At 47.1% G+C, this 26,908-nt stretch overlaps 1 long non-coding RNA gene across 1 annotated transcript in view; it reads left to right on the top strand.

Moving 5' to 3' along the window:
- The first annotated feature begins 227 nt into the window (after positions 1 to 227).
- LOC134929043 (uncharacterized) overlaps positions 228 to 26,908 on the top strand; it is a 77,103-nt gene continuing 50,422 nt past the window's right edge. The window contains exon 1 of the long non-coding RNA XR_010178230.1: positions 228 to 1,480. This is a non-coding gene — a long non-coding RNA (uncharacterized LOC134929043). The remainder of the gene's footprint in view (positions 1,481 to 26,908) is intronic.

The following is a 26,908-nucleotide window of genomic DNA, read 5'->3' as shown; positions in this document are numbered from 1 at the left end:
CACTGAAACGGATGTTACCAGCGGGACTCCCAGCTTCAGTAAGCTGTTTGCAAGGCAGCATCAGGTGGTCGGCGATAGTGCTGCTGTCAGTGCTGTGTGTTCCCGGGGATAGTTATGGTTGTCCCTCACTCCCTCTGCTGGCTGCAGGTCCTGGAGTTCCCCCGCTAATTGGTGCCCAGGGTAAGCTGATATTTGTCCTACTGGGCTCAGTCAGTCAGTGTCAGGCTGATGTGCTCGGGGCTCCATGGGGAAGAGGCAGGGAGGAGAGAGTGGCGATGTCCTGCTGGGCTCAGTCAGTCAGTGTCAGGCTGATGTGCTCGGGGCTCCGTGGGGAAGAGGCAGGGAGGAGAGAGTGGCCATGTGCATGATGCCTGCTGCTGCATGGTGCTATGTATGTATTTATTTATTTATTTATGTATGTATGTATGTACAGAGTACTGTATATGTGTGTATGTAAGTACATTGTCTATGTATATGTACAGACAGTGTATATGTAGGTGTGTACAGTGTGCATGTATGTATGTATGTATGTACAGTGTGTATGTATGTATGTATGTACAGTTTGTATGTTTGTGTTTACAATGTATATCTGTATGTGTGTACAGTGTGTATGTATGTGTGTGTACATGTATGTGTGTACAGTGTGTATGTATGTACAGAGTACTGTACATGTATGTAAGTACATTGTCTATGTATGTACAGTGTATATGTATGTGTGTACAGTGTGTGTGTATGTACCTATGGATGTACAATGTATATGTATTGTATGTATGTACAGAGTACTGTATATATGTGTATGTAGGTACATTGTCTATGTATGTACAGTGTATATGTATGTGTGTTCAGTATGTATGTATGTATGTATGTATGTATGTGTTTGTACAGTGTATATGTATGTGTGTACAGTGTATTTGTATGTGTATACAGTATGTATGTGTATGTACAGTGTATATGTATGTGTGTGTATAGTGTTTATGTATGTACAGTGTATATGTATGTGTATATGTGTATGTACATGGTGTATGTGTGTACAGTGTCTGTATGTATGTGTGTACAGTGTGTGTATAGTGTATATGTATGTACAGTGTATATGTATGTGTGTATAGTGTATATGTATGTACAGTGTATATGTATGTATGTATGTATGTATGTATGAACAGTGTGTGTATATATGTGTGTACAGCTGGGCCATAGTTGGCTACCCTCCCACCTTCTGCGGGAGACTCAGTTCACGGTGGAGTTTCCCGCTGCCCCATATTTTACATGAATTCCCCCAAATTAAATTGCAACATCCTTAATCAGGATTGCACAAGTGTGAGTCCATATACGACAGGGTGGGTCCTGGACGAGAGGACTGGGCCAGAAGCAAACCCTATCCACGAGCCTGCTGGTTCCCCCACCCACCTCCTGACCAAAAAACATCTGACAAGAGCCGTCAAGAAAGGACCCCTCTGCCCCCATCTAGATCCCTGCTACACTGGTAAGTACTGCTTATCTCCTGCACTTTCCCTACTCTGTGGGTACACGACTGATTTACCGACCCTCCAGACTTTAATGTGTAAAAGGAGGCTCTCCCTGCCATAATGTGAAAAAGGGGACTCTGCCTGCCGTAATGTGTAGAAGGGGACTATGCCTGCCGTAATGTGTAAAATGGAGCTCTGCCTGCCATAATGTGTAAAATGGAGCTCTGCCTGCCGTAATGTGTAAAATGGAGCTCTGCCTGCCGTAATGTGTAAAATGGAGCTCTGCCTGCCGTAATGTGTAAAATGGAGCTCTGCCTGCCGTAATGTGTGTAAGTGGTGCTACTGTGCGGCGTAATTTGAATAATGGAGACTACTGTGCAGCGTAATATGAATTGGTATTATTTGGCCACACCCCTATATTTTTTCTGCGCGCCTACTGGCCCTACTTTCAATTTAGTGTGTGGGGTGGGGGGGCGCCAATCCTGTTTCTTGCACACAGCGCTAAAATGTCTAGTTACGGCACTGGCAGACAGGATAGCAGTTTTAAAAACTAGGCCCCAAAGAGCACATAATGTAAAGAAAAAAAAAAGAGGTGCAAGGTGGGCACTCCCACCCACCTTTATGTTGTTTAAACAGGACATTCACAGTTTAATAAACCCATCATTTCAGTTACAGGTGGTCCCCCTGGAAAAAGCTCGCCAAGTTCACCGAATCATAGCTAGCTACAAACATACCACCTCCATATTTGATGACTTTTCACATTGGTGGTCATTCCGAGTTGTTCGCTCGTTGCCGATTTTCGCTATGCTGCGATTTGTTGCTAATTGTGCATGCGCAAAGCACGCAGGGCGCATGCGCTTAGTTATTTAACTAAAAATTTAGCAGATTTGCTGTGGATTCTGCGGCACTTTCCAGTCGCTCTGCTGATCGGTAAATGATTGACAGGAAAGGGGCGTTTCTAGGAGGTAACTGAGCGTTTTCCGGGAGTGTGCTAAAAAACGCAGGCGTGTCAGGGAAAAACGCGGGAGTGGCTGGAGAAACGGGGGAGTGGCTTGCCGAAAGCAGGGCGTGTTTGTGACGTCAAACCAGGAACTAAACGGACTGAGGTGATCGCAATCTGTGAGTAGGTCTGGAGCTACTCAGAAACTGCAAAGAATTATTTATTAGCAGTTCTGCTAATCTTTCGTTCACTATTCTGCTAAGCTAAGATACACTCCCAGAGGGCAGCGGCCTAGCGTGTGCAATGCTGCTAAAAGCAGCTAGCGAGCGAACAACTCGGAATGAGGGCCATTATGAGAAGAGGCAAGAGGAAGAGGACAGTGTCAAGAAGGTGATTAAAAATGAGAGAGGCACACGCAATCAGGAACAACACACAGACTATCACCTCCACTCCTATATTGGTGTGGAACAGAAAGGACTTTATCCAAGCAAATATGTAATTACCACATTACTGGACAAAGTGAAAAACTAGGGGCCAAAGCTTCCAAATTTGTACCCCCTTCTCCATTTTCGGGGATTAAGATAATCTCGGATTTAATGCTGGAATGCAAATAAATTGGTGTATACTGGAGATGTGTGGCGGGCACTTTTCGTGTTTTGGATTTGGTTCTGGTTCCATGCTTGTGTTTTGGAACTGGATTGGTTTTGCCAAAACCACCTTTTCATGTTTTGGTTTTGGTTTTGGATCTGGATGATTATTAAAAAAACATAAAAATAGCTAAAATCACTGAATTTTGGGGTAATTTTGTTCCTACGGTATTATTAACCTCAATAACATTCATTTCCACCGAGGTGGCTGGAAGACTAAGCTAAGCGACACAAGTGTGCGGCACAAACACCTGGCCCATCTAGGAGTGGCACTGCAATGGCAGACAGGATGGCACTTAAAAACACTACAGATAGAGCCATCTTTATCTTGGCCTTTAATAGGATTAACTGAGTCAGGGCAGTCAGACTTAATCCCCTGCTGTAATGACTTAATCCTTGATGTATTGTTCTCTCTGTATTGTATTGCAGCTGAGAACAATAGATGAAGGGTTTATGCTAATAAACCTTGGTGTGCCTGGGCACAGCAGAGAAGCCAAGATAAACGTGGCTCCATCTGTAGGCCCCAAACAGCACATCATGCAAAGAAGAAAAAGAGGTGCAATGAGGCAGCTGTATTACTAAGCTTAGCAAGACAAGTGTGGGGCACAAACAACATGGGACGTGCTGGAATTTGCCCAGATGTAATACATGCACAGTATTGGTGGCACAGGAGAGCATACCCCTAAACCACACACACACACTGCAAAGCCTGTACAATTAATTTGGATAACAATAACCCTTTTATTTGGAGCTATTATAATAATATGCAGCACAGGCAAGCGTACCCCTACACCACACAGGGCAAACCCTGTAAAAATTATTTGGATAATAATATAAGTAATATATATAACCCTTTTATTTGGAGTAAATAATATACAGCACAGGACACCACCACTGGACTTATGGCAGCACAAGACACCACCACTAGACTGATGCAGCATATGACAGCACAATTGGACTGGACTTATATGGCAGTACCCCTGGACTTATACGGCAGTACCCCTGGACTTATTTGGCATTACCCCTGGTGTTGTACGGCAATGTGAGACAGGATGGCACTTTAAAAAACTAGTCCCCAAACAGCACATGATGCAAAGAAGAAAAAGAGGTGCAAGATGGAATTGTCCTTGGGCCCTCCCACCCACCCTTATGTTGTATAAACAGTACATGCACACTTTAACAAACCAATCATTTCAGCGACAGGGTCTGCCACACGACTGTGGCTGAAATGACTGGTTTGTTTTGGCCCCCACCAAAAATAGAAGCAATCAATCTCTCCTTGCAAAACTGGCTCTACAGAGGCAAGATGTGACCTCATCCTCATCCTCTGATTCCTCACCCCTTTGACTGTGTACATCCTCCTCCTCACAGAGTATTAATTCGTCCCCACTGGAATCCACCATCACAGGTCCCTGTGTACTTTCTGGAGGCAATTGCTGGTAAAGGTCTTCCAGGACGAATTTATACCTCATTTTGATGAACATCATCTTCTCCACATTTTGTGGAAGTAACCTCCTACGCCGATCGCTGACAAGGTTACCGGCTGCACTAAACACTCTTTCGGAGTACACACTGGAGGGGAAACAACTTAGGTAAAATAAAGCCAGTTTGTGCAAGGGCATCCAAATTGCCTCTTTTTCCTGCCAGTATACATACGGACTGTCTGACATGCCTACTTGGATGCTGTCACTCATATAATCCTCCACCATTCTTTCAATGGTGACAGAATCATATGCAGTGACAGTAGACATGTCAGTAATCATTGGCAGGTCCTTCAGTCCGGACCAGATGTCAGCACTCGCTCCTGACTGTCCTGCATCACCACCAGCTGGTGGGCTAGGAAATCTTATCCTTTTCCTCGCAGCCCCAGTTGCGGGAGAAAATGAAGGAGGAGCTGTTGACGGGTCACGTTCCACTTGAGTTGACAATTTTCTCACCAGCAGGTCTTTGAACTTCTGCAGACTTGTGTCTGCCGGAAAGAGAGATACAACGTAGCCTTTAAACCTAAGATCGAGCACGGTGGCCAAAATGTAGTGCTCTGATTTCAACAGATTGACCACCCTTGAATCCTGGCAAAGCGAATGAAGGGCTCCATCCACAAGTCCCACATACTTTGCGGAATCGCTCCGTCTTAGCTCGTCCTTCAATTTTTCCAGCTGCTTCTGCAAAAGCCTGATGACGGGAATGACCTGACTCAAGCTGGCAGTGTCTGAACTGACTTCACGTGTGGCAAGTTTGAAGTGTTGGAGAACCTTGTACAAGATGGAAATCATTCTCCACTGTACTTGAGTCAGGTGCATTCCCCCTCCTTTGCCTATGTCATAGGTGGATGTATAAACTTGTATGGCCTTTTTCTGCTCCTCCATCCTCTGAGTGTTGAATTCTACCTCGTTAATACCTATTGCTTCAGGTGATGGCAGGGCAGGTTCAGGAGTGTTTGCTGGTGCTCCAGTCTTCGGCACGCGGTGGCTGAATGTCAAAAGTGGCCTGTCATTTTTCAAAAAAGTCTGCACCACCAAATTAATTGTATGTGCAAAACATGGGACGTGCTGGAATTTGCCCAGATGTAATGCACGCACAATATTGGTGGCGTTGTCCGATATCACAAATCCCCAGGAGAGTCTAATTGGGGTAAGCCATTGTGTGATGATGTCCCTCAGTTTCTGTAAGAGGTTGTCCGCGGTGTGCCTCTTACGGAAAGCGGTGATACATAGCGTAGCCTGCCTTGGAACGAGTTGGCATTTGTGAGATTGTGCTACTGGTGCCACTGCTGTTGTTGCTGCGGGAGGCAATACATCTACCCAGAGGGCTGTCACAGTCATATAGTCCTTAGTCTGCCCTATTCTACTTGTCCACATGTCCGTGGTTAAGTGGACAGTGGGTACAACGGCATTTTTTAGGACACTAAAGACACTTTTTCTGACGTCTTTGTACATTCTTGGTATCGCCTGCCTAGTGAAGTGGAACCTAAATGGGATTTGGTACCGGGGTGACACTACCTCCATCAAATCTCTAAGTCCCACTGAACTAATGGCGGATACCGGACGCACGTCTAACACCAACATAGCTGTCAAGGCCTCAGTTATCTGCTTTGCAACAGATTGACTGCTGTCATATTTCACCTTCCTCACAAAGGACTGTTGGACAGTCAACTGCTTACTGGAAGTAGTACAAGTGGTCTTCCGACTTCCCCTCTGGGATGACGATCGACTCCCAGCAGCAACAACAGCAGCGGCAGCAACAGCAGCAGTAGGTGTACCACTCAAGGATCCTCTGGAGGAATCCCGGTTAGGAGAGGACTCCTCAGTCTTGCGAGTGACATGGCCTGCAGGAAAACTGACGTTCCTGACTGAGGAGGAAGTTGACGTTGAGGGAGTTGGTGGTGTGGCTTGCAGGAGCTTGGGTACAGGAGGAAGAAGGGATTTAGGTGTTAGTGGACTGCTTACGCTCTTACCCAAAGTTTCACAAATTGACACTGACTTCTGATGAATGTGCAGCAGGTGACGTATAAGGGAGGATGTTCCTAGGTGGTTAACGTCCTTACCCCTACTTATTACAGATTGATAGAGGCAACACACGGCTTGACACCTGTTGTCAGGATTTGTGGAGAAATAATTCCACACCGAAGAGGTGGCTTTTTTGGTATTTTACCCAGGCATCACAATGTACTTATTCATCTCACAGACAACAGGTGTCGCCCCCAGTGCCTGATTTAAACAAACCACATCACCATCAGAATCCTCATCGTCAACTTCCTCCTCAGCACCAGCAACACCCATATTGTCATCCTGGTGTACTTCAACAGTGACATCTTCAATTTGAATATCAGAAACTGGACTGTGGGTACTCCTTTCAGCACTTGCCGGGGCGTGCAAATGGTGGAAGGAGCCACCTCTTCCCGTCCAGTGTTGGGAAGGTCAGGCATTGCAACCGCAGACACACTTGGACTCTCCTTAGGGATTTGTGATACCATCTTAGAACCATCTTAGAACCCACAGCTCTTTGCTGTGCTTTTGCCAGCTTAACTCTTATCATTTTTCTAATGGGAGGATGAGGGCTTCCATCATCATGTGAAGCTGAACCACTAGTCATGAACATAGGCCAGGGCCTTAGCCATTCCTTGCCACTCCGTGTCGTAAATGGCATATTGGCAAGTTTACGTTTCTCCTCAGACCATTTAAATTTATTTTTTGGCTCTTTTTACTGAACTTTGGCTTTTTTATTTGACATGCTCTCTACTATCACATTGGGCATCGGCCTTGGTAGATGACGTTGATGGCATTTCATTGTCTATATCATGACTAGTGGCAGCAGCTTCAGCACTAAGAGGAAGTGGTTCTTGATCTTTCCCTATTTTATCCTCCAAATTTTTGTTCTCCATTATTTTTCTGGAGTTATATAACAATATGCGGTACAGGAGAGCGTACCTCTACACCACACAGGGCAAACCCTGTGAAATTTTTTGGGATTAAATATTATTAACCCCTTTATTTGGAGTAAATAATATACAGCACAGGACAGCACCAATGAACTTATATGGCAGCACCACTGGACTGGACTTATACGGCAGTACCACTGGAATTATATGGCAGTATCACTGGAATTATACGGCAGTATCACTGGATTTATACAGCAATATTACTGGAATTATACGGCAGTACCACTGGACATATACAGCACTACCACTGGACTTTTACGCCAGTACCACTGGATTGGATTTATACGGCACAATCACTGGACTTATACGCCAGTACCACTGGAATTATATGGCTGTATCACTGGAATTATACAGCAGTATCACTGGATTTATACGGCAGTACCACTGGAATTATATGGCAGTACCACTGGACTGGATTTATACGACAGTATCACTGGATTTATATGCCAGTACCACTGGAATTATACGGCAGTATCACCCGAATTATACGGCAGTATCACTGGAATTATACGGCAGTACCACTGGACTGGATTTATACGGCAGTATCACTGGACTTATGCGCCAGTACCACTGGAATTATACGGCAGTATCACTGGAATTATATGGCAGTATCACTGGAGTTATACGGCAGTACCACTGGATTTATACGGCAGTATCACTGGATTTATACGGCAGTATCACTGGAATTATATGGCAGTACCACTGGACTGGATTTATACGGCAGTATCACTGGACTTATACGCCAGTACCACTGGAATTATACGGCAGCATTACTGGAATTATACGGCAGTACCACTGGATTTATACGACAGCACCACTGGATTGGATTTATACGGCAGTATCACTGAATTTATATGGCAGTACCACTGGACATAAATTGCAGTACCACTGGACTGGATTTATACGGCATGACCACTAGATTTATACGGCATGACCACTGGACATATACGGCAGTATCACTGGAATTATATGGCAGTACCACTAGACATATACGGCAGTATCACTGGACTGGATTTATATGCCAGTACCGCTGGAATTATACACCAGTATCACTGGAATTATACGGCAGGATCACTGGAATTATTTGGCAGTACCACTGGACTGGATTTATACGGCAGTACCACTGGACATATACGGCAGTATCACTGAATTGGATTTATATTTATACGCCAGTACCAGAGCTGGCCCTAACCAATATGATGCCCTAGGCAAGATTTTGGCTGATGCCCCCTAGCACCACCGCTGGTTCCGCCTCTGACCTTGCACCTCTTTCCCAGCACCATCACCCCTCACCCATAGCAGTCCTTATTTTGGTGTTTGTACCCCCTATATTTTAAATAGGAACAGTTCGCACATTTGGCGCACAGCCCAAAAAGGGGTGTGTTTTTGCTGGCAAGGGGCATGGCCACACAATAATAACCCCAATTCCAATTATGCCACACAGTACTGCAACTTTATTCACATTTGATCATGCGATAGTGTCCATAATTCATATTACATCCCACAGTAGTATTACTTTACCTTATAAACATTACTCCTCACAGTAGAGCTCCTTATTCACATTACATCACACTAAATTGCTCCTTATTCACATTACACCACACCCTATTGCTCTTTATTCATATTGGACAACACAGTAGTGCCCTTTCTATACGCAACGCCACATAGTAGAGCACCTTTTACACATAATGCCACACATTAGTAATGCATTTATACACATAATTCCACACAGTAATGCTCCTTACACATTGTTAATGTCCTTATAAACATAATGCGCCTTACACATTATGACAACCTTTATTAATGCCCTTTTACCCATAATGTCCCTTACATATATGCAGCACATTATTAATGCCCTTATACACATAATGACACACATAGTGCCCCTTCACATTTGCTGCACACTATTAGTGCCCCTATACACATAATGACACATACAGTAGTACCCTGTTACACATATGCCACACATTATTAATGCCCTTATACACATAATGACACACATAGGGCCCCTTACACATATGTTGCACATTATTAATGCATTTTTACATGACACACATAATGCTCCTGACACATATTCCGAATACTACTGCACAACCAACCCACTCACATGCACACAGCAATCACACTGCCACTAACACTGTGACCTCTGCCTCTGCTTGGATATAGATGTGTCCTCATAAATTTTGCCTCAATGCTAACGTCGGGCACCTTTTTTTATGAAAATGCATCTTATTTGCATTGCTATGTGGCTAGGATGCACAAGCAGCTTCTGCTGATTAAAATGATATGCAGCATGCCTATATACTGTGTGGCTGTATCTGCATATGAAATGCTACACACAGAATATAGGCATGCCGCATATCATTTGAATCAGCAGAAGCTGCTGATGCCCCTAGGCATATCAAATGCCCTAGGCAATTGCCTAGTTTGCCTATGCCTATGGCCGGCTCTGGCCAGTACCACTGAAATTATACACCAGTACCACTGGAATTATATGGCAGTATCACTGGAATGTTATGGCAGTTCCACTGGAATTATACGGCAGTACTACTGGACATATAGGGCAGTATCACTGGACTGGATTTATATGCCAGTACCACTGGAATTATATGGCAGTACCACTGGACATATATGGCAGTATCACTGGATTTATACGGCAGTACCGCTGGACAGATACGGCAGTAGCACTGGACATATACAGCAGTATCACTGGACATATACGGCAGTACCACTGGACATATGCAGCAGCACAGGGACACCACCACTGGACCAGTGCCGTCTTAACAGCAGTGTAGGCCCCTGGGCACAGAAATGCACTGGGCCCCCTACCCATCCTCCAGCGGTAGGGGTGGGGGGTGCTATCAGCGGCAGCTTTGCTGTCCCGCGGGCGGTAGGGGGGTGTTCTATCTTCTGCTCAGCATGTAGGACCTGGAGCAGTAATTTCTGCTAATTACTCCTTTACTGCACAGATGGGGCTAAACTGTAGACGGGGGCATTGGGCTGAATGAAGGGGCCCCGGTATATGGCTTCCTGGATGGTAAGAGGTGTTTAATACGTAGGAAAGTGGTGGATAGTGGAGTGGGCTTAATATTCATCATTTTCTGGTGGGAGGGCAGCTTGCTTGACTGCAGATATCTCAAGTTCCTGAAATTAGATTTCTTAGCTTTGAATGGGATAAAAAAAAACTAGAGAGTCCCACCTTTCAGTAGATATTGGGGACTTGGGGATCAGAGCTCAGGAACCAGAGCAATTCACAAATGCAAATATAAAACTGCATACCAGGCGTGTGGAGCTGGAGCAGGGATCAGCTACTGGAAGACTGATATCTCTGGTTCTGGGCATAGTAGAGACAAGCTGCCAATGTCCTCCAAAAGGGGAGAGTCCCAGCTTTTGGATTATACCCTCATAAAAACTCTAAGTCAGACAGAACACGAGATATCTGGCTGGGAAGAGCAATTAACAGGCTTGGATGGGCAGAGGTGTATCTAGGGGTCCGAGCGCCCCTGGCAAAGTAAGGGACTGGCGCCCCCCCCCCCCCCATATTTGTAATGGCGAAGGATGAAAAAAGCGCGTGACCACTCAATAGTACCCCAAATTCAAATTACACCACACAGTAGTGCCCCTTACTCACATTACACTGCATTACATTCATCTAAGTGTGAAGAAATGATGTATTTTGAAAGGTGAATAGTCAGAAGGTATCTACAGCCATTATAGCGGTTTGTGACACACACATAGTCACTGCAGGGGCTATGTAGCCTCCAGTTACAGAATGAGCAAGAAGTCGGTAATGAATGGGTTAATAATCCTAGAACTTGGCATTATTAAAGGCAACAGGTAAAGAGCAACAACTCGCAGCCATAATGTCAACTGATTAGGACAGGAGCTGAGCAGCTGAAATACCCAGGGCTGGCACGAGCAAAAAAACTTTGGTAAGTGAATATATATTTTGGCGCCCCTTACTGAAATATATTAGGGCATGGCTTCATATGGAATAGTATTGTACCAATGCACACGGAGGAAGGCAGCAACGGTGGGCATTGAGACGGGACGTTCATAGTTGACTTTTTATGGCACTGGGCAGCAGGCAACCCCTTCCTCTCAGCCAACAGCTGCCTAATCACCAGCGGCAGGCACATGGCACAGAAAGTACACAGCAGGCACTCACATCAGACTGGGAGCAGAAGCACAGCGCCCAGCAGAGCTCCTATGTTCTTTCCGGCCATGTGACCCTCCTCCCTAGCTCCGTCCACTCCGGCTCTCTCTGTCATAGGTACATACTTGTGGGCAAGGTGATAGACGTGTGCGGTCATCCGTGCATTACAGTGCTGACTGCGGTGCTTATTGCCAACATGGATGTTGGGCAGGGACTCTTCTGGCCAGTAGGTCACCGATCCTCCCGGACTCTGCCTGCAGGGGTATCCTGCCATCTCTCCCCACAGAACCCGCCCAGCACCGACTCACTCTCTTCCCTGCGTCTCCACTCATTGTCCCCCTGCACCTACACTCTCTCCCCAGCACCTACACACACCCTGCACCTGCACTCTCTCCTCTGCACTCTCTCCCTTGCATTTACACTCTCTCACTGCACCTACAGTATATCTCTTGCACCTGCACTCTCACCCTGCGCCTACACTCCATCCCTTGTGCCTGCACCTACATTCGCTCCCCGACACCTACATTCTCTCCCCTGTGCCTGTACCTACACACCCCTGTGCTTACAGTCCCTCCCCTATGCCTGCACTCTCTCCCCTTCACCTCATCAGACCTGGTGCTCTTTGCAGCCGCATACTCTGCCTAATGGTAGAACCGGCATTTGATACTGTATTGCACTCTGAAAGCAGGGACATAGTAAAGGTGGGTACACACTGGCCGATATATCGGGCGTTCTATTGAATGGCCGATATATCGCGGGTCCGTCGGCCAATGTGTACGGCCGATATGTCTGTGAACTCCATCGTTCACAGACATATCGCGTCGGCCATGCAGCGCAGCCTACGACCAATATATCTGCTGATATACTGGCGCATCGCTGTGTGTGTACGGGCGACCAGCCGGCCGCCCGTACACATGCTGCAGTGGCCGGCGGTGATTGACAGCTGAACTGGGCGGGAGTGTGTACACGCTCGCCCAGTTCATGATGTCAGTCCCTGACGGATCGGGCAGTGTGTTTGCACAGCACACTGCCCGATCCATCCATAGATATATCTGCCGATCAATTGATCTGCAGATATATCTATCAGTGTGTACCCACCTTAAGACATGGCTAATAAAGAATAAGAATATATGATTGCTTAGAAGCAGGTAATACAGAAAGGGGCTTGCCTGGGCTGTGCAATGGTCAGTGTATAGTACACTGTGTAAACCAGGTGTCTCAGGCTTGGAGCTCCCACTCCACCCATCATTATCCCCCCTCCTCAATTCCCTCCAACCCTCACTTGCATTTACTATCACCAGCAACACCCTGTCCTGACAGAGCACACTGCACCAGCCACCCGTGACCAGATCATGCCCCGGCCAGAACATAACAGTTTTCTCGTAACCCCTTCCCTACCAGGCAGCACAGACTATGTGCTCACGTCCTGACTAGTAATAAACCAGCACAGACTTCACTGCACACTCGCTGCTGCTCCCTCTCACCATCCATCACTCGTGCCTGTGCTGACATGCAGGCTGTGAGAGGAGGGACGGAGGGGTAACAGCTGCCAGAGGATTAACCCTGCTACTGCCCTATTATATGTTTACCACAACCGCTGTACTCACAAGTTACACCGGGTCACGTCCCTCACTGTGTCCACTGCTTAGCTTCCTTGAACATCCCGCGGCTGCTGATAAGTACAGTACACGCCTACTCTGGGCATACAGCCAATAGGCATGCAGCTGTACCAGGCGAGGTGGCTTCTGGGAGTTGTAGTCTGTTTAGTTTTTTTCACTTTGTGCGGCCGCGGGTGGCACCGCTGGGTGGCGCCCCTCCTCTGCTGGCGCCCCTGGCAAGTGCCATCCTGGCCAAAGCATAGATACGCCCCTGTGGATGGGGACCACTGCTTTCAAGTCGGATATCTCCAGTTCCCCAGGGCCGATTTTCAAAAATCTGGTACCCCTGAAAAGAGGGGACCCTCAGCTATCAGCCTAGGACCCTTATACTCCTGGGGCCCTTGGGCAAGAGCCCATTGAGCCCATACGAAAAGGCGGCCCTGCACTGGACTGATGCAGGACAACACAGCACCACTGCAATGGACGGGACTTATACAGCAGCACTGGACATACGGCAGCAGAGGACACCACCACTGTGACTGGACTGATGCAGCACAAGACACTACCACTGTACTGATGCAGGACAACACAGCACCACTGGACTGGACTTATACAGCAGCACTGGACATATGGCAGCAGAGGACACCACCACTGTGACTGGACTGATGCACTCTCTAATGCCGGAGTGAAAATGGCGGCGACGCACAGCTCCTTATATGGAATCCAAACCCCGCGAAAATCCGTCAGCAGGATGATGACGTCTTGTCTCGTTCTGGTTTCCGAGTCAGGCGGGAAAAACCGAGCTTGACTCAGATCTGGGCTCGGGTAGTGACATTCGGGGGGGGGGGGGGTGTCGGTTCTCATGGAACCGAACCCGCTCATCTCTAGTGTATACCACAGGATCAAGATTGGATATTTTCCCCTCCACGTAGTCTAGAAACTTATTTTGTGGAAATCTTGTGGGTTTCTTTTTTTCCATTTTTTTATTGTATTTTCATTTACATATTTTGTGGCAGATGCCTTATTTTTGTTTTTCACAGCTTCCAGTTACACGCTTGTGAGCATACCTGTATGTCCCAGTAACACACATGTGAGCATACCCAGATCGGGCAAGTTGAGTTCGGGTGGGTTCGGTACAGTACTAAGCTGGACTGTGCAGTGAATTTTTGGTTTATTCAGCCCCTGCCCTACTGCAGATTACCACTCTAGTCGAAACTCATTTCATATTACAAGTAGGCAAAGGGGCGGATTGGGATCGAACACCACCCGGGAAATGTATGAAAGCAGTCCTAATGAGGGCGGAGTCTGTTGAGGGGAGGGGCCTATCAATAGGGCGGGGTCACTCCTCAGAGGTCCTGATTCTGAGATAGACACAGTTGGGGCCTCCTTTGCTTTACGTTATGCTAATGTTTACCTGTGACTGTGGCCCTCATTCTGAGTTGATCGCTCGCTAGCTACTTTTAGCAGTCGTGCAAACGCATTGTCGCCACCCACGGGGGAGTGTATTTTCTCTTTGCAAGTGTGCGATCGCATGTGCAGCCGAGCGACACGAACACATTTTGTGCAAAACAAGACCAGCCCTGTAGAAACTTATCCTGTGCGATGATTCTAGCGACGGAGGTCCCGGAATTTACGTCAGATACCTGCCCTTCAAACGCCTGGACATGCCTGCGTTTTCACAAACACTCCCAGAAAACGGTAAGTTGCCACCCACAAACGCCCTCTTCCTGTCAATCTCCTTGCGTTCGGCTATGTGAGAATGGATTTGTCGCTAAAAGCATTGCACAACAACGATGCTCTTTGTATTCGTATGACGCATGTGCGCATTGCGGTGCATACGCATGCGCAGTTTTGCCATTTTTTTACCTGATCTCAGCATTGAGAAAATCGTCAGCGAGCGATCAACTCGGAATGACCCCCTTTATGCATATGCTGCTACAATACCCTTCCCTGATGCACATCTGTACGTCTGAATTTACAAGGACTGATATGCCCACTTTCAGTGTCTACTGACACTGCAGTCATGCCTTTAATCTACTTCTGATTTTATTGATTTTTCATTCTACAAACCCCTTTTTTTAACCTTATATGTTTCAAAGTACAGGGAGAAGGAGCACACACTACATACAGCACAGTACAGGGAGGGAGCACACACTACATACAGCACAGTACAGGGAGGGGGAACACACACTACATACAGCACAGTACAGTAGAGATGAGCGCCGGAAATTTTTCGGGTTTTGTGTTTTGGTTTTGGGTTCGGTTCCGCGGCCGTGTTTTGGGTTCGACCGCGTTTTGGCAAAACCTCACCGAATTTTTTTTGTCGGATTCGGGTGTGTTTTGGATTCGGGTGTTTTTTTCAAAAAACACTAAAAAACAGCTTAAATCATAGAATTTGGGGGTCATTTTGATCCCAAAGTATTATTAACCTCAAAAACCATAATTTACACTCATTTTCAGTCTATTCTGAATACCTCACACCTCACAATATTATTTTTAGTCCTAAAATTTGCACCTAGGTCGCTGGATGACTAAGCTAAGCGACCCTAGTGGCCGACACAAACACCGGGCCCATCTAGGAGTGTCACTGCAGTGTCACGCAGGATGTCCCTTCCAAAAAACCCTCCCCAAACAGCACATGACGCAAAGAAAAAAAGAGGCGCAATGAGGTAGCTGTGTGAGTAAGATAAGCGACCCTAGTGGCCGACACAAACACCGGGCCCATCTAGGAGTGTCACTGCAGTGTCACGCAGGATGTCCCTTCCAAAAAACCCTCCCCAAACAGCACATGACGCAAAGAAAAAAAGAGGCGCAATGAGGTAGCTGTGTGAGTAAGATAAGCGACCCTAGTGGCCGACACAAACACCGGGCCCATCTAGGAGTGTCACTGCAGTGTCACGCAGGATGTCCCTTCCAAAAAACCCTCCCCAAACAGCACATGACGCAAAGAAAAAAAGAGGCGCAATGAGGTAGCTGTGTGAGTAAGATAAGCGACCCTAGTGGCCGACACAAACACCGGGCCCATCTAGGAGTGTCACTGCAGTGTCACGCAGGATGTCCCTTCCAAAAAACCCTCCCCAAACAGCACATGACGCAAAGAAAAAAAGAGGCGCAATGAGGTAGCTGTGTGAGTAAGATAAGCGACCCTAGTGGCCGACACAAACACCGGGCCCATCTAGGAGTGTCACTGCAGTGTCACGCAGGATGTCCCTTCCAAAAAACCCTCCCCAAACAGCACATGACGCAAAGAAAAAAAGAGGCGCAATGAGGTAGCTGTGTGAGTAAGATAAGCGACCCTAGTGGCCGACACAAACACCGGGCCCATCTAGGAGTGTCACTGCAGTGTCACGCAGGATGTCCCTTCCAAAAAACCCTCCCCAAACAGCACATGACGCAAAGAAAAAAAGAGGCGCAATGAGGTAGCTGTGTGAGTAAGATAAGCGACCCTAGTGGCCGACACAAACACCGGGCCCATCTAGGAGTGTCACTGCAGTGTCACGCAGGATGTCCCTTCCAAAAAACCCTCCCCAAACAGCACATGACGCAAAGAAAAAAAGAGGCGCAATGAGGTAGCTGTGTGAGTAAGATAAGCGACCCTAGTGGCCGACACAAACACCGGGCCCATCTAGGAGTGTCACTGCAGTGTCACGCAGGATGTCCCTTCCAAAAAACCCTCCCCAAACAGCACATGACGCAAAGAAAAAAAGAGGCGCAATGAGGTAGCTGTGTGAGTAAGATAAGCGACCCTAGTGGCCGACACAAACACCGGGCCCATCTAGGAGTGGCACTGCAGTGTCACGCAGGATGTCCCTTCCAAAAAACCCTCCCCAAACAGCACATGACGCAAAGAAAAATTAAAGAAAAAAGAGGTGCAAGATGGAATTGTCCTTGGGCCCTCCCACCCACCCTTATGTTGTATAAACAGGACATGCACACTTTAACCAACCCATCATTTCAGTGACAGGGTCTGCCACACGACTGTGACTGAAATGACGGGTTGGTTTGGACCCCCACCAAAAAAGAAGCAATTAATCTCTCCTTGCACAAACTGGCTCTACAGAGGCAAGATGTCCACCTCATCATCATCCTCCGATATATCACCGTGTACATCCCCCTCCTCACAGATTATCAATTCGTCCCCACTGGAATCCACCATCTCAGCTCCCTGTGTACTTTGTGGAGGCAATTGCTGCTGGTCAATGTCTCCACGGAGGAATTGATTATAATTCATTTTAATGAACATCATCTTCTCCACATTTTCTGGATGTAACCTCGTACGCCGATTGCTGACAAGGTGAGCGGCGGCACTAAACACTCTTTCGGAGTACACACTTGTGGGAGGGCAACTTAGGTAGAATAAAGCCAGTTTGTGCAAGGGCCTCCAAATTGACTCTTTTTCCTGCCAGTATAAGTACGGACTGTGTGACGTGCCTACTTGGATGCGGTCACTCATATAATCCTCCACCATTCTTTCAATGGTGAGAGAATCATATGCAGTGACAGTAGACGACATGTCCGTAATCGTTGTCAGGTCCTTCAGTCCGGACCAGATGTCAGCATCAGCAGTCGCTCCAGACTGCCCTGCATCACCGCCAGCGGGTGGGCTCGGAATTCTGAGCCTTTTCCTCGCACCCCCAGTTGCGGGAGAATGTGAAGGAGGAGAGGTTGACAGGTCGCGTTCCGCTTGACTTGACAATTTTGTCACCAGCAGGTCTTTGAACCCCAGCAGACTTGTGTCTGCCGGAAAGAGAGATCCAAGGTAGGCTTTAAATCTAGGATCGAGCACGGTGGCCAAAATGTAGTGCTCTGATTTCAACAGATTGACCACCCGTGAATCCTTGTTAAGCGAATTAAGGGCTCCATCCACAAGTCCCACATGCCTAGCGGAATCGCTCCGTGTTAGCTCCTCCTTCAATGTCTCCAGCTTCTTCTGCAAAAGCCTGATGAGGGGAATGACCTGACTCAGGCTGGCAGTGTCTGAACTGACTTCACGTGTGGCAAGTTCAAAGGGCATCAGAACCTTGCACAACGTTGAAATCATTCTCCACTGCGCTTGAGACAGGTGCATTCCACCTCCTATATCGTGCTCAATTGTATAGGCTTGAATGGCCTTTTGCTGCTCCTCCAACCTCTGAAGCATATAGAGGGTTGAATTCCACCTCGTTACCACTTCTTGCTTCAGATGATGGCAGGGCAGGTTCAGTAGTTTTTGGTGGTGCTCCAGTCTTCTGTACGTGGTGCCTGTACGCCGAAAGTGTCCCGCAATTCTTCTGGCCACCGACAGCATCTCTTGCACGCCCCTGTCGTTTTTTAAAAAATTCTGCACCACCAAATTCAAGGTATGTGCAAAACATGGGACGTGCTGGAATTTGCCCATATTTAATGCACACACAATATTGCTGGCGTTGTCCGATGCCACAAATCCACAGGAGAGTCCAATTGGGGTAAGCCATTCCGCGATGATCTTCCTCAGTTGCCGTAAGAGGTTTTCAGCTGTGTGCGTATTCTGGAAAGCGGTGATACAAAGCGTAGCCTGCCTAGGAAAGAGTTGGCGTTTGCGAGATGCTGCTACTGGTGCCGCCGCTGCTGTTCTTGCGGCGGGAGTCCATACATCTACCCAGTGGGCTGTCACAGTCATATAGTCCTGACCCTGCCCTGCTCCACTTGTCCACATGTCCGTGGTTAAGTGGACATTGGGTACAACTGCATTTTTTAGGACACTGGTGAGTCTTTTTCTGACGTCCGTGTACATTCTCGGTATCGCCTGCCTAGAGAAGTGGAACCTAGATGGTATTTGGTAACGGGGGCACACTGCCTCAATAAATTGTCTAGTTCCCTGTGAACTAACGGCGGACGCACGTCTAACACCAACATAGTTGTCAAGGCCTCAGTTATCCGCTTTGCAGCAGGATGACTGCTGTGATATTTCATCTTCCTCGCAAAGGACTGTTGGACAGTCAATTGCTTACTGGAAGTAGTACAAGTGGGCTTACGACTCCCCCTCTGGGATGACCATCGACTCCCAGCAGCAACAACAGCAGCGCCAGCAGCAGTAGGCGTTACACGCAAGGATGCATCGGAGGAATCCCAGGCAGGAGAGGACTCGTCAGAATTGCCAGTGACATGGCCTGCAGGACTATTGGCATTCCTGGGGAAGGAGGAAATTGACACTGAGGGAGTTGGTGGGGTGGTTTGCGTGAGCTTGGTTACAAGAGGAAGGGATTTACTGGTCAGTGGACTGCTTCCGCTGTCGCCCAAAGTTTTTGAACTTGTCACTGACTTATTATGAATGCGCTGCAGGTGACGTATAAGGGAGGATGTTCCGAGGTGGTTAACGTCCTTACCCCTACTTATTACAGCTTGACAAAGGCAACACACGGCTTGACACCTGTTGTCCGCTTTTCTGTTGAAATACCTCCACACTGAAGAGCTGATTTTTTTGGTATTTTCACCAGGCATGTCAACGGCCATATTCCTCCCACGGACAACAGGTGTCTCCCCGGGTGCCTGACTTAAACAAACCACCTCACCATCAGAATCCTCCTGGTCAATTTCCTCCCCAGCGCCAGCAACACCCATATCCTCCTCATCCTGGTGTACTTCAACACTGACATCTTCAATCTGACTATCAGGAACTGGACTGCGGGTGCTCCTTCCAGCACTTGCAGGGGGCGTGCAAATGGTGGAAGGCGCATGCTCTTCACGTCCAGTGTTGGGAAGGTCAGGCATCGCAACCGACACAATTGGACTCTCCTTGTGGATTTGGGATTTCGAAGAACGCACAGTTCTTTGCGGTGCTTTTGCCAGCTTGAGTCTTTTCAGTTTTCTAGCGAGAGGCTGAGTGCTTCCATCCTCATGTGAAGCTGAACCACTAGCCATGAACATAGGCCAGGGCCTCAGCCGTTCCTTGCCACTCCGTGTGGTAAATGGCATATTGGCAAGTTTACGCTTCTCCTCCGACAATTTTATTTTAGGTTTTGGAGTCCTTTTTTTACTGATATTTGGTGTTTTGGATTTGACATGCTCTGTACTATGACATTGGGCATCGGCCTTGGCAGACGACGTTGCTGGCATTTCATCGTCTCGGCCATGACTAGTGGCAGCAGCTTCAGCACGAGGTGGAAGTGGATCTTGATCTTTCCCTAATTTTGGAACCTCAACATTTTTGTTCTCCATATTTTAATAGGCACAACTAAAAGGCACCTCCGGTAAACAATGGAGATGGATGGATACTAGTATACTTATGGATGGACTGCCGAGTGCCGACACAGAGGTAGCTACAGCCGTGGACTACCGTACTGTGTCTGCTGCTTATATAGACTGGATGATAATGAGATGAAATCAATATATATATATGTATGTATATATAATATCACTAGTACTGCAGCCGGACAGGTAGATAATATATTTATTAGGTAATGATGACTGATGACGGACCTGCTGGACACTGTCAGCTCAGCAGCACCGCAGACTGCTACAGTAAGCTACTATACTATAGTAGTATGTACAAAGAAGAAAGAAAAAAAAAAAACCACGGGTAGGTGGTATACAATTATGGATGGACTGCCGAGTGCCGACACAGAGGTAGCTACAGCCGTGGACTAACGTACTGTGTCTGCTGCTAATATAGACTGGATGATTGATAATGAGATGAAATCAATATATATATGTATGTATATATAATATCACTAGTACTGCAGCCGGACAGGTAGATAATATATTTATTAGGTAATGATGACTGATGACGGACCTGCTGGACACTGTCAGCTCAGCAGCACCGCAGACTGCTACAGTAAGCTACTATACTATAGTAGTATGTACAAAGAAGAAAGAAAGAAAAAAAAACCACGGGTAGGTGGTATACAATTATGGATGGACTGCCGAGTGCCGACACAGAGGTAGCTACAGCCGTGGACTAACGTACTGTGTCTGCTGCTAATATAGACTGGATGATTGATAATGAGATGAAATCAATATATATATGTATGTATATATAATATCACTAGTACTGCAGCCAGACAGGTAGATAATATATTTATTAGGTAATGATGACTGATGACGGACCTGCTGGACACTGTCAGCTCAGCAGCACCGCAGACTGCTACAGTAAGCTACTATACTATAGTAGTATGTACAAAGAAGAAAGAAAAAAAAAAAACCACGGGTAGGTGGTATACAATTATGGATGGACTGCCGAGTGCCGACACAGAGGTAGCTACAGCCGTGGACTAACGTACTGTGTCTGCTGCTAATATAGACTGGATGATTGATAATTAGATGAAATCAATATATATATGTATGTATATATAATATCACTAGTACTGCAGCCGGACAGGTAGATAATATATTTATTAGGTAATGATGACTGATGACGGACCTGCTGGACACTGTCAGCTCAGCAGCACCGCAGACTGCTACAGTAAGCTACTATACTATAGTAGTATGTACAAAGAAGAAAGAAAAAAAAAACCACGGGTAGGTGGTATACAATTATGGATGGACTGCTGAGTGCCGACACAGAGGTAGCTACAGCCGTGGACTAGCGTACTGTGTCTGCTGCTAATATAGACTGGATGATTGATAATGAGATGAAATCAATATATATATGTATGTATATATAATATCACTAGTACTGCAGCCGGACAGGTAGATAATATATTTATTAGGTAATGATGACTGATGACGGACCTGCTGGACACTGTCAGCTCAGCAGCACCGCAGCATGCTACAGTAAGCTACTATACTCTATAGTAGTATGTACAAAGAAGAAAGAAAAAAAAAACCCACGGGTAGGTGGTATACAATTATGGATGGACTGCCGAGTGCCGACACAGAGGTAGCTACAGCCGTGGACTAACGTACTGTGTCTGCTGCTAATATAGACTGGATGATTGATAATGAGATGAAATCAATATATATATGTATGTATATATAATATCACTAGTACTGCAGCCGGACAGGTAGATAATATATTTATTAGGTAATGATGACTGATGACGGACCTGCTGGACACTGTCAGCTCAGCAGCACCGCAGACTGCTACAGTAAGCTACTATACTATAGTAGTATGTACAAAGAAGAAAGAAAAAAAAAAACCACGGGTAGGTGGTATACAATTATGGATGGACTGCTGAGTGCCGACACAGAGGTAGCTACAGCCATGGACTAACGTACTGTGTCTGCTGCTAATATAGACTGGATGATTGATAATGAGATGAAATCAATATATATATGTATGTATATATAATATCACTAGTACTGCAGCCGGACAGGTAGATAATATATTTATTAGGTAATGATGACTGATGACGGACCTGCTGGACACTGTCAGCTCAGCAGCACCGCAGACTGCTACAGTAAGCTACTATACTCTATAGTAGTATGTACAAAGAAGAAAGAAAAAAAAAAACCACGGGTAGGTGGTATACAATTATGGATGGACTGCCGAGTGCCGACACAGAGGTAGCTACAGCCGTGGACTAACGTACTGTGTCTGCTGCTAATATAGAGTCTAGACTGGATGATAAATTATTGATAATGAGATGAAATCAATATAATATCACTAGTACTGCAGCCGGACAGGTACTATATATATTTATTATGTAATAACTGATGACGGACCTGCTGGACACTGTCAGGTCAGCACAGCACCGCAGACTGCTACAGTAAGCTATTATAGTAGTATGTATAAAGAAGAATGAAAAAAAAAAAACCACGGGTAGGTGGTATACAATATTATATATATATATATATATTATATACAATTATATATATATATATATATATATATATATATATATATTAAACTGGTGGTGATTGATTATTAAACTGGTGGTCACTTCAGGACAGGTCACGTTGCAACTTGCAACTAGTACTCCGAGGCCTAAGCAGACAATCACAAAATATATTATTATACTGGTGGTCAGTGTGGTCACAACAATGGCAGTGTGGCACTGACTCTGGCAGCAAAAGTGTGCACTGTACGTTATATGTACTCCTGAGTCCTGCTCTCAGACTCTAACTGCTCCCCACTGTCAATGTCTCCCCCACAAGTCAGATAATACACTTACAGTCACACTATCTAATCTATAAATATCACTTCAGCAAGTAGTATAGTAGTATACAGTAGTACTCCTCCTAATAATGCTCCCCGAAAATACTGTGTCTCTCTCTTCTCTAAACGGAGAGGACGCCAGCCACGTCCTCTCCCTATGACTCTCAATGCACGTGTGAAAATGGCGGCGACGCGCGGCTCCTTATATAGAATCCGAGTCTCGCGATAGAATCCGAGCCTCGCGAGAATCCGACAGCGTGATGATGACGTTCAGGCGCGCTCGGGTTAGCCGAGCAAGGCGGGAAGATCCGAGCCTGCTCGGACCCGTGTAAAAAACCTGAAGTTCGGGCGGGTTCGGATTCAGAGGAACCGAACCCGCTCATCTCTACAGTACAGGGAGGGAGCACACACTACATACAGCACAGTACAGGGAGGAGGAGCATACACTACATACAGTACAGTACAGGGAGGGGGAGCACACACTACATACAGCACAGTACAGGGAGGGAGCACACACTACATACAGCACAGTACAGGGAGAAGGAGCACACACTACATACAGCACAGTACAGGGAGGGAGCACACACTACATACAGCACAGTACAGGGAGGGGGAGCACACACTACATACAGTATAGGGAGGGAGCACACACTACATACAGCACAGTACAGGGAGGTGGAGCACACACCACATACAGCACAGTACAGGGAGGGAGAGCACACACACTACATACAGCACAGTACAGGGAGGGGGAGCACACACTACATACAGCACAGTACAGGGAGGGAGCACACACTACATACTGCACAGTACAGGGAGGGAGCACACACTACATACAGCACAGTACAGGGAGGAGGAGCACACACTACATACAGCACAGTACAGGGAGGGAGCACACACAAGTAGTGAAACACAGACACAGAGGACCAGCGCAGCAGAATCTGTCCCAGTGGCCAATCCACCCCTGATTACATACATAGCCACCATATTACATACATAGCCACCACATTATTACATGAATAGCACCACATTATACAAATGGCACTGCATTACACGTATAGCACCACATTACACGTATATCACCGCATTACATGTAAAGCACTACACGTATAGCACTACATTACACAAATCATACCTCCCAACTTTCTGTTCTTGTTAAGTGGGACACTCGCGCGGCGAAGCCACGCACGCTCCCGAGAAGGGGCTAAGCAGAGCAGAGCAGTGATTGACAGAGCCTCCCAACTGACCCCCCCCCACCGCGGAACACTGTGGCCCGTGGGTGGGACAGCGGGACAGTCCCCAAAAAACGGGACTGTCCCGCGAAAATCGGGACAGTTGGGAGGTATGCACAAATAGCACCACATAACACGAATAGCACAACATTACAGGTATTGCACCGCACTACACGTATAGCACCGCATTATCAACTAGCACCACATTACATACATAGCCACCGCATTACATACGTAGCCACCGCATTACATACGTAGACACCGCATAAATAGGCCCATCATCATGGACAGATATTGGTCAGCTATAGGGCTAAAGGACATTGCATTAGAGATTGTCTCAGGGCTGGCTGTGAGTGCTGCCTGATCAGCTGGCATCCTGAGAACAAGGTACATCCTGCTCCTGTCCAGTCCCCAAACCATACACTGTGACCGGGGACGCCCTAATCTTTACACTAACATGATAATGCAAATAATGTAATTAAAAATAACCTCTCTGCCGGGTCCCCTTCAGTGCCCAGTCACCACTCTGGCCAGTTCAGTGAGAGTGCGGGAGCTGGGGTGGCAGCGGGTGTAGTGAACCCGGCTCCGACCATCGCTTAGCTGCTGCTCCTGGGCCGGGCTCGTTGAAGAGACTTTTGGCCGGGGCCAGGGAGAGGATGCTGCTGGGCTGGTTAACTTTCTCAAGGTCCCCCATTGGTAGAACAGCATCACCACTTTTCGCGGCTAGCGGCACCTGGAAGTACCCGCTAGCCTAACTTCCGGATTGCATTCCAATGAACCACAAGTACTGGAAGCAGTGTGAGCCAGAGTGTGAATTGGCCTGGCTGAGGGGGATATGGGACCGGCCCATCGAAATCTGTCATGGTGTCCTGGTGGGCCAATCCGCCCCTGGTAGCTGCACTCTCTGCACCTATGGTAGCTACACCCTTGTATAGAACACATGTAACTGTGACAGGGAAGGTGGACCCTCTCAGCTGTGGGTTCCAAAGATGCTGCACCTATGGTAACTACACCCAGCATATAACACATGTAATTGTGACAGGGAAGGTGGCCCCTCTCAGCACTGGCCCCATAGCAGCTGCACTCTTCGCACCTATGGTAGCTACACCCTTGTATATAACACGTGTAACTGTGACAGGGAAGGTGGCCCCTCTCAGCACTGGGCCCCATAGCAGCTGCACTCCTTGCACCTATGGTAGCTACACCCTGTATATTGCACATGTAACTGTGACAGGGAAGGTGGCCTCTCTCAGCACTGGGCCCCATAGCAGCTGCACTCCTTGCACCTATGGTAGCTACACCCTTGAATATAACACGTGTAACTGTGACAGGAAAGATGGCCCCTCTCAGCACTGGCACCATAGCAGCTGCATTCCCTGCACCTATGGTAGCTACAACCTTGGTAAGCCCGCATGGGGCTCTGTTGCACTCGTAACCCCACCGGCAATCTGGCGGCCAGGATCCCGGCATCAGGATGCTGACCGCTGGGATCCCAACCGCTGGTTACACGATCCCAACGCATGATAGAGCATATGGTACTTGCCTATTCTCCCGCAATGTCTTAGAGACCCCAGGATAGCAGGCACCAAGGTGTAGGCATATCTTCAGTAATGCCTCAGTTCCACACGCTGATGCCCACTTCCCGTGTGAAGTGGCCAGGCGAGCTGATGACGCTATTCCTACTGAATCCCATCATCATGGCCCCTTCCCCCGCTTTACAATGATGTAATCGTGGCTTTATATACTGTGCCTTGATGATGCAATTCTGCTGTCATGCCCCTGCACTGCCCACATGGTTGCATCATCATACCCATAGGCGTGTGCAGCTAATTTTATTAGGGGGTGCACCACCAGAGTGGCGTGTCGGGCACCGCCTTTTGGGAGTGTCCAGCACCGCCCAGGGACATATTTAGCATTATTTCACATTCCCTCAGTAAAATCACATGGCTTAATCTAATTTCTCCCTAGTTCCTAATAAAAAAATATAATACACCCCAGGGAAATAAAATAAAACATAATGGTGTGACCACCTGCCGGTACTGACTGTCCGCTACGGCATAACCCTGAGTCCTAGCTGCCACTGCACCCTATCGCTGCTTACACTTCTCCAACCTATCCCTGACCCAGGGTGTGGTGGGCCTAGATGCATATGCATTCCCTCCATCACCCCCACTCCCCACCCCTTGCACTCCCCAGCACCTACTCCTTGATTTTGAGTGGGCCACTCTGAAAAGTACAGGATATTTAGGGGGCCGAACCTTTGAGTTTTAATAAACACAACAAATTTATATTATGCCACACAGTATGAGCCAAATTCACATTTCGCCACACGGTATGAGCTGAAATTCACATTACGCCACAAGGTAAGAGCGGAATTTCA

The sequence above is a fragment of the Pseudophryne corroboree genome, chromosome 5 (genome assembly GCF_028390025.1).
Source record: "Pseudophryne corroboree isolate aPseCor3 chromosome 5, aPseCor3.hap2, whole genome shotgun sequence".
In the NCBI taxonomy this organism is placed as follows: Eukaryota; Metazoa; Chordata; class Amphibia; order Anura; family Myobatrachidae; genus Pseudophryne; species Pseudophryne corroboree.
Note: the sequence above shows the minus strand (reverse complement) of the source record. Positions and strands in the feature narration are given on the sequence as shown.